At 40.6% G+C, this 15,495-nt stretch overlaps 1 non-coding gene across 1 annotated transcript; it reads right to left on the reverse strand.

The window, feature by feature from the left end:
- Positions 1-13,874: 13,874 nt before the first annotated feature.
- LOC127742689 (small nucleolar RNA R71) lies at positions 13,875-13,982 on the reverse strand. The gene has a single exon (XR_008004047.1). It is a non-coding gene; the product is annotated as a small nucleolar RNA R71 (small nucleolar RNA).
- Positions 13,983-15,495: the final 1,513 nt, after the last annotated feature.

The raw sequence follows: 15,495 nt of genomic DNA on the forward strand, positions 1-15,495 counted from the left end.
TCCAACCATGATGCATGTTGTCATTATAATCTCCTCTTCCTGCAACATAATTATAATCACGCTCTTAGCCAAAGGGGTGAGAATTCATAGTAGAAAAGAAAAACAAAAACTAATAAAAATAGACAACTAAGTCCTAGAACTAATAAAAACTAATAACAGGTAAAAAAGCAAATATTTACAATAACCAATAATAAGGCACACGTTTGTAATTTCCAGGCAACGATGCTATTTTGACGATCAAATTTTTGACTAGTTTAGAATTCACGAAAGTAATCACGTTGTAAGTATAGTTTCTAAACCAACAAAGAATCCTTTCGTACAAAAACTTGTTTGTCACAAGTAACAAACCCCAAATAAAATTGATAACCGAAGTATTTAAACCTTGGGTCATCTCTCAAGGAATTGCAGGGAAGTGTTTTTATAATTGGTTATGCAAAGGTATATAAAGGGTTTATTTTAAGATAAGAAGCAAGAATAGTAAATGGTAATGAAAATCAAATGACTAGAAAAGCTCTTGGCAAGGTATGAGAACTGAAAGTCCTATCCTTGCTATCCTTATCAATTGTGATGAGAATTGTTTACTGCTCCCACTTAATTAATGATGACTTGCATCATCTACCCTTCTTTCTTGCATAAAGAAGGCCATAAAAGAGCATAAATCTCATTTGATCAGTACAATTCATGCATTATTTGATGAATATTATGGTATACTACTTTGAGATGAGTTGTGCTGAATTTCATGTGAAAAAGGGCATCAAAAATGGGGAGAAGACGAACAAGAAGCTGGGCGTGTGAAACTGGCGTGCTACTTGGAGCAAACGGCACAAAAATGCACTGGCGTGGCACACCAGGAGCTAGGCGTGGCATGCCAGTACTAAAGTTCAGAGAAGAAGTCCAAGCACAAATGTATAGGCGTGGCACGCTAGTACAAAATTCCAGAGAGCAAAATGGAGGACACAAAAGGGGCGTGGCACGCCTGACCCATCAACTACTATGGGCGTGCTACTTGAGCAAAGGGGCGTGGCACACCAATTCACCATCTCAAGAAGAACCTCCACTATGGCGTGCCACTTGATGTTGAAGGCGTGGCACGCCAACTCCAAGAAGTCACTTGGGCGTGCCACTTGAGAACCTAGGCGTGGCACGCCAAGCTTGAAGAGTGCATAAATGCATGGGCGTGCCACTTGAGCAGCATGGCGTGGCACGCTGGTACAATAATCCAGAGAAGGAGCCGAAGGCATCTAAAGACTGAGCGTGCCACTTGAAGTCGAAGGCGTGGCACGCCAACCTCTCAATCTCACTTAGGCGTGCCACTTGAGCAACCAGGCGTGGCATGCCAATGCACAAAGAGACCAATGCAAGGGCTGGGCGTTTCACTTGGTATCGAAGGCGTGGCACGCCAACCTAAGCATCTCACTATGGCATGCCACTTGAAGTTGAGGCGTAGCACGCCAACCACTTGAATCAAGGCAAGATTATGGGCGTGGCACGCCAGTCTTCAGGCGTGGCACGCTGGTACAAGTTTTCAGAGAGGACGAAGGAGGCTAATTACATGGGGCGTGCCACTTGGTATCGAAGGCGTGGCATGGCATTCACCATTCTTCACTTCGGCGTGCCACTTGAGCAACCAGGCTAGCACGCCAGTGTCATTTAGAGGGCAAAAAAGCATTTGGGCATGCCACTTGAGTTCATGGCGTGGCACGCCAAACAGAGGAACCACTCACTCACAAAGGGGTGTGGCACGCCAGACCCTGGGCGTGCCACGCTAGTTCAAGTTTCTAGAGGCGAAGAAAAGTGGAAAAAGGCAAAGGGCGTGCCACATGAGTTCGAGGGCGTGGCACGCCAACACAAGAATTCCACTATGGCGTGCCACTTGAGTTCAAAGGCGTGGCACGCTAATGTTGATAGAGAGCTGAGCGTGCCACTTGAAGGATTGGGCGTGACATGCCAAGCTGGGAATGAAGGGCACGTGACATGCCAGTGAAGCGCCAGCCACACGCCAGCTGGGAAGTCACGCTTATTGAGTTTTCTTTTCCCTCCAAAATGTAATTTTCCCTTTTCACTTTTGTAATTCTTTTATTTTACTAGGAGTAGTATAAATACCCCCAAGGAGTACTGAAGAGGGGTTAAGCAGTCAGTTTTAGATCCACTTTTACACTTAACTTTTGAGTACTTTTTGAGCTATGAGTAGCTAACTTCCCTCTCATTGAGAGAGGGAGCTCTGTTGTACTTGATTGATTGATAATAGTGAAATTCTTCTTCTCTTCATGTTCTCTTTGATTTGCTAGAAGGAATTTCATTCTTAATTCTTAGTATTCAATTATCTTGGGAAAGAGATTAAATGCAATTGGGTTTCATGGGAACCTTGGGAAAGAAAACATGAAACCATGTTTGAAATCCCTTCTCACACTTGAGTAGAATCTGGGTTTTGGTGTTTGGATACATGACATATAATCCCCCCTCTACCTGGACCTATAAGGGTGTGTGGTATAATCAGGGACCAAGCATATCTCTCTTCATGAGCAATTAGACCAAGGAATTGGCTATTGATCAAGATCTAAGAGATTGAGTCACCAAGGGATTAGGGCTCAATCAATCATGATTGCCAAGAGGTCAATGAATTGCATGATTGAAGAGGATATAAGCTAGATTTGATCCAAAGAGACAACATCTCCCAATCTCAATGAACTTCCCCATTCTTATCTATCCTTTTCTTTACTGCTTAATTTTTACATTAAGCAATTCCCCACTCCCATTTACATTCAAGTCATTTATGATTCAGCACTTTACATTCTGCAATTTCCGTTTCTACACTTTATAGCTTTTCTTTATATTTTAGTCATTTACATTTATGTCATTTACAATTCAGCACTTCACAATCTTATTGATCCGCTTGACTAATTCATCAATCAATTAAAACTGCTTGAATTTTCCAATCTCTGTGGATACGATCCCACTCCACTGTGGGTTATTACTTGGCGATAATTTTGGTGCGCTTGCCAAAAGAACTAATTCACTAATTTTGAATGGGTAGTGAATTCTGGTCATCAAGTTTTATGGCGCCGTTGCCGGGGATTGGCTTAAATTTGACAGTGATTAAATTGATTGGAGAGCTAGATTAAGCAATTTAAATTCCTTGTTATTTTAATTTCTTTTATTTAGCAATTTTTTTTATTTTGAGCTCTATTTCCTTCTTCCTTGATTATTTTATTCGGTATCCACATTTCCACTCTTCTAACTGTTCGATCAATTGCACCACTCACACTAACAACTACTCTAACAAAAGTAATTTCTTCATCCATTTTCTTTCTTGCTTTTTTTTTCCTTGATTGGTTGTATGACAGGTAGGAGAAGCAGCGCTTCAACTTCCTTTGATTCTGAACTTGAGAGGACCTTCCTTAGATTAAGGAGGGAAGCAAGAGGGAAGAGAGTCGTTGGTGCTGAGAAAGAGGAAGAGTATTTTGAAACAAACATGGAGGAGAATATGGAGAATCACCATGAGGAAGAAGTTCATAACCATGCCAGAGAAGGCCCAATCAATCATGATGGGAAAGAAAGGAGAGTCTTAGGCTCCTACATCAATCCAAACCCAGGAAATTGTGGCAGCATCATCCTAAAGCCAACAATTCATGCCAATAATTTTGAGCTAAAGCCTCAGCTCATCACACTTGTTCAGAATAATTACTCATATGAAGGAAGTGCCCAAGAAGACCCTAATCAACATCTCAGCAAATTCTTGAGGATATGTGATACTGTAAAATCCAAAGGGGTACACCCTGACATCTACAAACTACTCTTGTTCCCTTTCTCACTCAGAGATAAGGCAGCAAAGTGGTTGGAATTATTCCCCAAGGATAGCCTAACTACATGGGAGGAGGTCGTGAACAGATTCCTTGCAAGATTTTACCCTCCACAAAGAATCAACAGGCTGAGAGCTGAGGTACAAACTTTCAGACAATAAGATAGAGAAACACTCTATGAGGCATGGGAGAGATTTAAAGATATGACAAGAAGATGCCCACCGGAAATGTTCAATGAGTGGGTACAACTACATATCTTTTATGAGGGACTATCCTATGAAGCAAAGAAGGCAGTTGATCATTCTTCAGGAGGCTCATTCAACAAAAAGAAAACCATTGAAGAGGCCATAGATGTCATTGAGACTGTAGCTGAAAATGAGTATTTCTATGCTTCAGAAAGGACTCAGAAGAAGGGAGTGCTAGAACTCAACTCTGTAGATGCTTTGTTAGCTTAGAACAAGGCAATTGCAGCATAAATAGTAGCCTTAACCAAGAGGATGGAGGCCAACCAAGCCTCAGTTATTCAAGACCAAACTCCTCAATAAGAAGGGAATGTACCAGAATCTGAAGGTGACTGGAAACAAGCTAATTATGTGAATAATTCATCCAGAACACCATATGACCCACACTCTAAGACAGACAACCCAGGTTGGAAGAACCACCCAAACTTTAGGTGGGAAAATCAACAAAACCACAACCAGGACCACAACAAGCCTTATTCATCAAATCAGCATCCCTACCACAACCCCAACCATCAAACAGAGAACCATAGACCCTACCATAACTCACAAAACACATCATACCATAACAACCAACCCACACACAACAACCTCAATCAAGATGAACAATCCTCAATTATGCAACCATGCAAAATCAAGAGCAACTTTGATAGGATGGAGGCTGCAATGGCATAACTGTCATCCCAGATTTCAGGAACAGTCTCCACCCTCATGGACAGACAAGCACAAACTGACAAAAGAATTGATGCTAATCAAGAGGAATATAGGTCAAATCTAAAAAATCAAGGCGCAGTAATCTCAAAGTTGGAAGCACAAGTGGAGATTTTGTCCAAGCAAATCCCACTTCCTACTCACACATTTCCCAGCGATACCATGGCTAACCAAAGAGGAGAATGCAAAGCCATAACTCTAAGAAGTGGGAAGGTTGTAGAGGAAGGAACCCCAAGCAAAAATAATCATGAAGAGGTTGCATCAAAGCATAGGGACGAGGATGAAGGGGAGATCCCAACTTCACCTCCACCAAAACCAGTCTTGAAGCCCTATGTGCCAAAGGCACCATACCTACAAAGACTGAGAAAAGATGGGAAGGATGGCCAGTTCTCTAAGTTCCTAGAGATCTTCAAGAGGCTCCAAATCAACATACCGTTTGCAGATGCATTAGAACAAATGCCACTCAATGCCAAGTTCTTAAAGGAGCTTATAACCAAAAAGAGGAACTGGAAGGCAAAAGAAACCATAGTATTGACTGAGGAATGCAGCGCCATCATGCAGAAGAAGCTGCCTCAAAAGCTGAAAGACCCAGGGAGTTTTCAAATTCCCTGCATCATAGGGGACATCTGATAAACCACTATTTTATGGTTCACAATGTGTTTACTTGTGTGGTTTTATCATGGTCTTTACCCACTTATTCATATAATTAGCATGCATTTATATTTCCTTCCTAAAATTATTACATGATTGAAAACATGCTTCTTTGGTCTTAATTTAGCTAATCTTAATCATCTCTTATTACTATTCGATGCCTTGATCTGTGTGTTAAGTGTTTCAGGCTTCATAGGGCATGAATGAGTGAGAGATTGGTAAGGAAGCTTGCAAAAATGGAAGGAACACAAGAAATTGAGGAGATGACCAGCGAGAAGTGACCCGTACGCGTCAGCGACGCGACCGCGCGGAAGAAAGGAATTCGCAGTGACGCGGTCGCATGGCTCACGCGACCGCGCGGATTGGAAAAGCACAAATGACGCGGAAGCGTGGACGATGCGAACATGTGGCAAGGAAAAACACGAATGACGTGTCCGCATGGATGACACGATCGCATGCGTGCGCGATCTGCAGAATTACAAAAGTCGCTGGCAGAGATTCTGGGCCGCATTTCAACCCAGTTTTTGGCCCAGAAACACAGATTAAAGTCAGGGAACTTGCAGAGACTCAGGATGCTTTCATAATTCACTCTTCATGATTTAGATCTAGTTTTTAGAGAGAGAGAGAGAGAGGTTCTCTCCTCTCTCTTAGGATTTAGGTAGAGTTTTTAGAAATTAGGATTTAGGACTTCTCTTAGTTTTAGGAGTGACTCTCAATCCCAGGTTCAATGTTCTTTCACTCTATGTTATTTCTTATTTTCAGACATTTGAATGCTTGCTTGTATTAGTTATGTTGCCTATTTGGCCTATGCCATTTCATGATGATTTTCTTATTTAATGATATTTGAGGTATTTCAGTTTAATATTGCTTTCTTTTGTTTATGCTGTTGATTATTCCCAATCTGAGATATTTTATTCCAATAGATTTAATTTCTTTCCCTTTTGGTCTTGCTTAAGAAATCAGTAACTCAGGAGTTATCTTAGCTCAACATAATTGATAAATGTTATCATGCTAATTGAACTGAACTTCAATAATCCCAACCTTTTCTTACAAAATAAATAGGATTCGAAGGTCTAATTAATTAGTCCCTTGACTTTCCTTTGATTTAGCAAAGGTTAACTAAGTGGAATTAAGATTCAACTTTCATTATTATTGCTAATAATAACAAAGTCTGGACTTCTAATTTCTCATACCTTGCCAAAGGATTTGCTTTACAGTATTTATTTATTTTAATTGTCATTTGAATTACTTGTCATACTTCCCCCTTATTTCCAAAAACCCAAATTTACAATTTCCATAACCAATAATAAGAACATACTTCCCTGCAATTCCTTGAGAAGACGACCCGATGTTTAAATACTTTGGTTATCAATTTATTTAGGGGTTTGTTACTTGTGACAACCAAAATGTTTACACAAAGGGATTTCTGTTGGTTTAGAATCTATATCTACAACGCGATTATTTTTATAAAATTCTTTACTAGCAAAAATCTTAACGTCAACATCACTATCGAGAAAGCTTTGTGTGATTTGGGAGCTAGCATAAATCTTATATCCCTAACCATGATGAGAAGGATGAAGATTGAGGAAGCCAAGCCAACAAGAATGGCACTCCAATTGACTGACAGAACATTTAAGTTTCCATATGGGGTGGTGGAAGACTTGCTAGTGAAAGTAGGAGAATTCATTTTCCCTGCTGATTTCGTTGTGCTGGACATGGAAGAAGAGGCCAACACATCAATTATCCTAGGAAGACGATTTCTAGCTACTGCTAGAGCCATCATTGATGTGCAGAAAGAGGAACTAGTCTTGAGATTGCATGAAGAGAAAATGGTCTTCAACGTCTTTAAAGCAATGAGTTACCCCAAAGAATCCATAGGAGAATGCATGCTGGTAGATACCACGGAACAGATAGTCCAAGAAGTCATGGAAGAAGAACAATGTGGAGAAAGCATTGAGCTGGAACAAGCACCAAATGGAGAACTACCACAAGCAACCATGAGGAACTCAATCATGACAACTACCACAGACAACAAAGATGCAGAGTCCCCAAAACTAGAGCTGAAAGCCTTACCACCCAGCTTGAAATATGCATATCTGGGTTCTAACAACACTCACCCAGTAATCATAAATTCAAGTCTGAGTAAGGAACAAGAAGAGGAACTTATCCAAGTGCTAAGACAACACAAGGATGCCATAGGCTGGACACTTGCAGATTTAAAGGGGATCAGTCCTTCAATGTGTATGCATAAGATCTTACTTGAAGAGGATGCCAAACCCTCAAGACAACAACAAAGGAGGCTGAACCCAACTATAACTGAAATGGTTCAGAAATAAGTGTTGAAATTGTGGCAAGCAAGGGTGATCTACCCCATCTCAGACAGCCATTGGGTAAGCCCAGTGCAAGTAGTCCCTAAGAAGGGAGGGATCACTGTTGTGGTAAATGAGAAGAATGAATTGATACCCACAAGGGTAGTGACCGGATGGCGTATGTGCATTGCTACTGGAAACTTAATGAAGCCACCCGGAAGGATCACTTTCCCCTACCCTTCATGGACCAGATGCTTGAAAGATTGGCAGGACATGAGTATTATTGTTTCCTGGATGGATATTCGTGCTACAATCAAATTGTTGTAGACCCCAAGGATCAGGAAAAACTCCATTTACTTGTCCATATGGTGTCTTTGCTTATAGGAGAATGCCCTTTGGATTGTGCAATGCACCTGCAACATTCCAAAGGTGCATGCTCTCCATTTTTCAGATATGATTGAGAAGTTCATAGAAGTATTTATGGATGACTTCTCTGTGTTTGGGAACTCATACTCTGATTGCCTATACCATCTCGCTCTTGTGCTAAAAAGGTGTCAAGAAACCAACCTGATTTTAAACTGGGAGAAGTGCCATTTTATGGTGACTGAAGGGGTGGTTCTTGGTCACAAGATCTCAAAAGATGGCATAGAAGTAGACAGAGCAAAAGTGGAAGTAATTAAAAAATTACCTCCACCTTGCAATGTCAAAGAAATCAGAAGCTTTTTGGGACACGCTGGGTTCTATAGGAGGTTTATTAAAGATTTTTCAAAGATTGCAAAACCCCTAAACAACCTACTTGTCTCAAATACTCCCTTTGTTTTTAATAGAGATTGCATGATATCCTTTGATGAACTCAAAAAGAAACTCTCCTCTGCACCTATTATAGCACCACCAAGCTAGGATCTTCCCTTTGAACTAATGTGTGATGCATCTGATTTTGCTGTTGGTGCTGTTCTAGGACAGAGGAAAGACAAGCTAGTACATGTCATTTACTATGCTAGCAAGGTCCTTAATGAGAATCAAAGGAACTATACCACCACGGAGAAAGAACTTTTAGCCATAGTTTTTGCTTTTGATAAGTTTAGATCATATCTCATTGGCTCAAAAGTAATTGTGTTCACTAATCATGCAGCACTCAAATACTTGCTTACCAAACAAGAATTTAAGCCTAGACTAATAAGGTGGATCCTACTGCTCCAAGAATTTGATATTGAGATTAAAGATAGGAGTGGAGCAGAGAACAAGGTAGCTGACCACCTCTCAAAGATCCCACAAGAAGAAGAAATACAGCAAGTAGCAGTAAATGAAAGATTTCCTGATGAGCAATTGATGATGATTCGAGTAGCCCCTTGGTTTGCAGATATAGCTAACTTCAAGGCTATTGGGGAGCTACCAACTAACATCAATAAGCACATGAGGAGGAAGCTAATCAAGGATGCCAAACACTACATCTGAGATGACCCCTATTTGTTCAAAAAGTGTACTGATGGAGTCCTAAGAAGGTGTATATCCCATGAAGAAGGGAAGAAAGTGTTATGGCAGTGCCATGGGTCAGCATATGGAGGTCACTTCAGTGGAGAAAGGACAGTAGCAAAAGTGCTTCAATCCGGATTTTACTGGCCAACAATGTTTAAGGATGCCAAGGAGATGGTGTCAAGGTGTGATGAATGTCAAAGAGCTGGTAATCTAACCAAGAGGAATGAGATGCCACAGCAATACATACTAGAGCTGGAGCTATTTGATGTATGGGGAATTGATTTCATGGGACCCTTCCCAACCTCCTACTCAAATAGCTACATATTAGTGGCTGTTGATTATGTCTCAAGGTTGGTAGAAGCCATAGCCACTGCAACAAATGACAACAAGGTTGTGATAAGCTTCTTGAGAAGGAACATCTTCAGCAGATTTGGAGTTTCCAGAGCTCTCATTAGTGATGGAGGGACACACTTCTGTAACAAACAACTCGAGACACTGCTTCTCAGATATGGAGTAAAGCACAAAGTGGCAACTCCATACCACCCACAGACCAACGGGTAAGATGAGATCTCCAACAGAGAGCTAAAACGAATCCTTGAAAAAACTATTGGAAGCTCATTAAAGGACTGGTCTAAGAAGCTAGACGATGCTCTATAGACCTACAGGATAGCCTTCAAGACCCCCATTGGGATGTCACCATACCAACTGGTATTTGGCAAGGCTTGCCACTTGCCAGTTGAACTGGAGCACAGAGCCTTCTAGGCTCTAAAACTACTGAATTTTGATGAGCAAGCTGCTAGAGAAAAGAGATTAATGCAACTCAATGAGCTGGAAGAGTTTAGAAATCAAGCATATGAGAATGCAAAAATCTACAAAGAGAACACAAAAAGGTGGCATGACCAAAAGATAACAAGAAAGGAGTTCACTAAAGGACAGAAAGTGCTACTCTACAACTCAAGACTCAAGTTCTTCCTTGGAAAACCTAAGTTTCGATGGTCAGGACCTTTCACCAAACTCAAAGTGTTTCCCTATGGTCATGTGGAGCTTATGGAGGACAAGACTCAGAGAACTTTTTCTGTCAATGGCCATAGACTCAAACACTACTTGGGCGGCTCCTTGGAGGAGCAGAGAGTGAGCTACAAGCTCAGCTAAAGATGAAGGAATGTCAAGCTAATGACAATAAAGAAGTGCTAGTTGGGAGGCACCCCAACACTTTATCCTTTTTGATTTAATTGCTTTTCTTATAAGTAGTTTAAATTCTGTTGCTTTAGATAGTTTACTTTTCAGTAATTAGGATTAGTTTACAATTGTAGATTAGAGAGTTTGATATTAGCTTTGATAGCTAGAATTTCTTTACACTCTCTTATTTCTTTCTATTTGGGAATTGCAACTTGATGAATTCATAACTAATGATGAGTAAATGGGCTGAGAACTAGCTAAAGTGCTAAGTTTGGTGTGGCCTCTCACCACTTAATTTAGGCTTACTAACAATTAATAGTTTGATTTTGAAAGAGTAAGCCCAGAGATTAAGTTTGGTGTGGCCACCACCAAGGATCACATAGTGATGCCAGGGCCAGTTTCACTGACCTTTTCTTTACTGTTTTAGGGTAGTTTCATGCATTTTCTTAGTGAATAAGGCAAGTTTTGGATGAAAATACACTTACACCTTGATTCAAGCAACTATTGTGAATTTCATATGATTTCATGAGGATTTTTGCTAGAATTGCATGATAAATTGATGATGCATACTCTCATGACTTTGGCTAGAGCTTTGATGTACTTTATTTGCTTGATTTTAGGGCAAAGGAAGCAAGGAAGAACCACGTTAGTACTCACGTTAATCTAGTTAACGTGAACACTAACGTGGAATGGCAAATAGCTTGCAACGTTAATGAGAAAAGTGATCACCAATAACGCCTACGAAGCCATCAATAGCTCACGTTACTTGCCACGTTAACTAAGTTAACATGGTAGTTAACGTGGAGACAAAAGAGAACTCCAACATTAGTGAGAAACGTGAACACCACTAACGTTCTACTCCAACGTTAGTGGTAAACGTGAACACCACTAACGTTCCAAAACTTGGCAATGAGCTACGTTAAGAGTCACGTTAACTAAGTTAACGTGAACTCTAACGTAGAATAGAAGAACAATGCCAGCGTTAGTGACACTCACCTGTGTCACTAACGTTGGATCAACTAGTATTGCCTACATTAGTGGTCACGTTAAGACCACTAACGTGAGAGTTAACGTAGAGTTGAGGATTGATGAGCCAACATTAGTGACACTCACTTTTGTCACTAACGTTGGAAGATGGCAATACTACCACGTTAAGAGCCACGTTAACTAAGTTAACGTGAGCTCTAACGTGAAGAATAGAGGCACTTGGAGCGTTAGTGACAAAGATAAGTGTCACTAACGCTCTCGAAGGTGAAGCATACCCATGTTAAGAGCCACGTTAGTTACACTAACATGAACTCTAACGTAGGGACAAAAGTCACATAGCAACGTTATTGGGAAAGGTGAGTCCCAATAACGCTTGCGAAAGGGGCATAAGCTAATGTTATTGGGAAAAGTGAGTCCCAATAACGTTAGCAAAGATGTAGAAGGCAACGTTAGTGGTCACGTTAGTGCCACTAACGTTGGAGTTAACGTGAGGTATTTGAGGGTGGAACGTTAGTGGGAAAAGTGATTGTCACTAATGTTCTCGAACCCAAAATGTCACTTAACGTTAATCTCACTAACGCCCATGCCTAATTCATACTTCTTTGCAAGTTGGGCCCACTAAAGATTAGAACATCTTCAACTCAAGATCCAGAGCCCACATCCAAGACTTGAAGAACTCACAAGAAGATCAAGAGGAGTAGTATATATAGGAGTAGTTTTGAACTATAGAGAAGCTTGGCACTTTGGAGAACTACCTCTGTATATTTACTTTTCTGCACTTTTGGCATGGATTCTTCTTTTCTGCCATTTTTGATTTCTAGAGCTATGAACAGCTAAACCCCTTTCATTGGGTTAGGGAGCTCTATTGTAATTTGATGGATCAATTATAGTTTTCATTCTTCTTCTTCTTTCTTTTCTCTTGATCTTACTAGAAAGCTTTCGATCTTCATCTAATTGGATTGTTATCTTGGGAAAGAAACTCTCCATAATTGGATCTCCTCTGAGCCTTAGAAAAAGGATGAGGAGATCATGCTAGAAATGCTTTCTCATGTTGGACCAAATTGGGGTTTGGGCGGATATAGTGACATGTAATCCTCCCAACACTTTGATTTGGAAATACACGTGGTATAATCAGTGACCACACTTCATCTCTTCCCATGAGCAATTAAATCAATGAATTGGGCAATTGTTCAAGCTTAGAGAGATTGGATTGCCAAGGAATTGGGATCCAATCACTTAAGATTGCCAAGGGGATCAATGAATGCATTGATTGAGGAAGAGATAAGAATGAACTTGATCCGGAGAATGCAACATCTCCTGAACCCAATGACTTCCCCATTTTCGATCTTACCCATTCTCTTTACTTTCTGTCATTTATTTTCATGCTCATTTCCCCAAACCCCCATTTAAGATTCTGCACTTTATTTTCTGTTATTTACTTTCTTGCCATTTAATTTTTCTGCAATTCTCAACTACATCCTGCTTAGCTCAACTAGCATAATCTTCCAATTAAAATTGCTTGACCAATCAATCCTTGTGGGATTCGACCTCACTCTATTGTGAGTTTTTACTTGATGACAATTCGGTATACCTGCTGAAGGGAAATTTGTTGAGAGACAAGTTTTCATGCATCAAGTTTATGGCGCCGTTGCCAGGGATTGATTTTGAATCAACAATGATTAAGTTGGAAGATCACTAGATTGAGCATTTTTCTTTTTTTTATTTGCTATTTGATTTGGTTGATTACCTTCAGTTTGTTTAGTTTCTTCCTCATCCCCTTCACCCTCTTTGTTTTTCTTTCTTTTTCTTTGTTAATTACAATTCTGCTCACTAACCCACTAATTGTTTGATAATTCGCATCACTCACACTAACAATTACTCTAACAAGAATAATCTCTTCATTTTATCTCTTGCTGTGTGTTTTGTTATTTGTATGACAGGGAGAAGAGAGGGAGCTTCAACTTCCTTCGATTCAGAACCTGAAAGGACCCTCTGGAGACTAAGGAGGGAAGCAAGAGGGAAAGGAATTGTTGGTGCTGAGGAAGAGGAAGAGTACTTTGAACCCAACATGGAAGAGAATTTGGAAAACAATCATGAAGAAGAAGCTCACAACCATGCTAGAGAAGGCCCTGCAAACCGTGCTGGGCAAAAAAGGAGAGTTCTAGGCTCCCTACATTAACCCTAATCCAGGAAACTGTGGAAGTAGCATCCAGAAGCCCACCATACATGCCAACAACTTTGAAATAAAACCCCAGCTCATCACCCTTGTTCAGAACAATTGTTCATTTAGAGAAAGTGCTCAAGAAGACCCCAATCAACACCTAACCACCTTCTTGAGAATTTGTGACACTGTGAAGTCTAATGGAGTCCACCCGGATGTCTATAGGCTGCTCTTGTTCCCTTTTTCACTCAGGGACAAGGCATCCAAATGGCTTGAATCCTTCCCAAATGAGAGCTTAACAAATTGGGAAGATGTGGTGAACAAATTTTTGGCAAGATTCTACCCTCCTCAAAGAATCAACAGGCTAAGAGCTGAGGTGCAAACCTTCAAGCAGCAAGATGGTAAGACTCTTTATGAAGCATGGGAGAGATTCAAAGACTTAACAAGAAGATGCCCATCAGAAATGCTCAATGAATGGGTACAACTTCACATTTTCTATGAAGGTCTTTCCTATGAGTCAAAGAAGGCCGTAGATCATTCATCAGGAGGCTCTCTAAACAAGAAAAAAACCATTGAAGAAACCATAGATGTCATTGAAACATTTGCTGAGAATGACTACTTCTATGCCTCCGAAAGAAGTAACACTAGAGGAGTAATGGAGCTGAACCACATGGATGCATTGTTAGCTCAAAATAAGATGATCACCAAGCAGCTAGCAGATCTTACTAAGAAGGTGGAGGAAAACTAAGTTGCAGTAGCCATCACTTCATCACCAGCTCAAGAAGGAGTGAATATAGGAGAAGAAGGTGACTGGGAGCAAGCCAACTATGTTGAAAACTCACTTAGACAAATCCATGATGCATACTCCAAAACTTACAACTCTAGATGGAGAAACCACCCCAACTTTGGGTGGGGAAATCAACAAGACCAAGGTCAAGATCAGAGACGCCACAACCTCAATTCCAAAAACAATGTAACTTACCAACACACCTCACAAAGATCCTATTAACACCCACCTAACCAACCTTCTCAACCACTTAATCCCAACCCACCATCTCTAACAGATGATAGACTCTCAAAGATTGAGGCTCTACTTGAAGATCTATGCAAGGAAATTCAAGATAGTAAAGCTTTCTGGGAAGAAGTGCAATCCAACAAGCAGAATCAAGATGCTGCCATCAAGACACTGGAAACACAAATTGAATTCTTATTCAAGCAAGCCCCTGGACACAACAATTGCAGCAATATTAACTCAGTGTCAAGGGAGGAATGTCAAGCCATCACCCTCAAAAGTGGGAAGGAATTGAAGGAGACCCACAAGAAACCACCAGAGAAGAAATTGGATGAAGAAAACAAGGGACATGAGGAAGCTCGAACCTCCACCCCTAAGTCACATCAAGAAGGAGAAGCACTCAAACCATGCCTCTCAAAAGCTCCATACCCCCAGCAGCTGCAATTAAAGAAGAAGGGAGAGGATAATGCTCTGTGGGCATACAGAACAACATTCAAGACTCCTATAGGGACCTCTCCATACCAGCTTGTGTATGGAAAAGTCTGTCACTTGCCAGTGGAACTGGAACACAAAGCCTACTGGGCAACCAGATTCCTAAAACTTGATGCCATGTTAGCTAGAGAAAAACGATTGCTCCAGTTAAATGAGCTAAAGGAATTCAGACTCAATGCTTTCGAAAATACAAAAATTTACAAAGAGAAAGAAAAAAGATGGCATGATAAGAAGCTGTCATCCAGAGTCTTTGAGCCAGGGTAGAAAGTTCTGCTGTTTAACTCTAGGCTCAAATTATTCCCCAGAAAGTTGAAATCCCGGTGGAGAGGACCATATGTGATTATAGGTGTGTCACCATATGGATATGTAGAGCTTCAGGATAATGAGTCTAACAAAAAATTCATTGTTAATGGACAGAGAGTCAAACATTATCTTGAAAGCAATTTTGAGCAAGAATGCTCAAAACTGAGACTTGATT

Source organism: Arachis duranensis, chromosome 1 (assembly GCF_000817695.3).
Source record: "Arachis duranensis cultivar V14167 chromosome 1, aradu.V14167.gnm2.J7QH, whole genome shotgun sequence".
Classification (NCBI taxonomy): Eukaryota; Viridiplantae; Streptophyta; class Magnoliopsida; order Fabales; family Fabaceae; genus Arachis; species Arachis duranensis.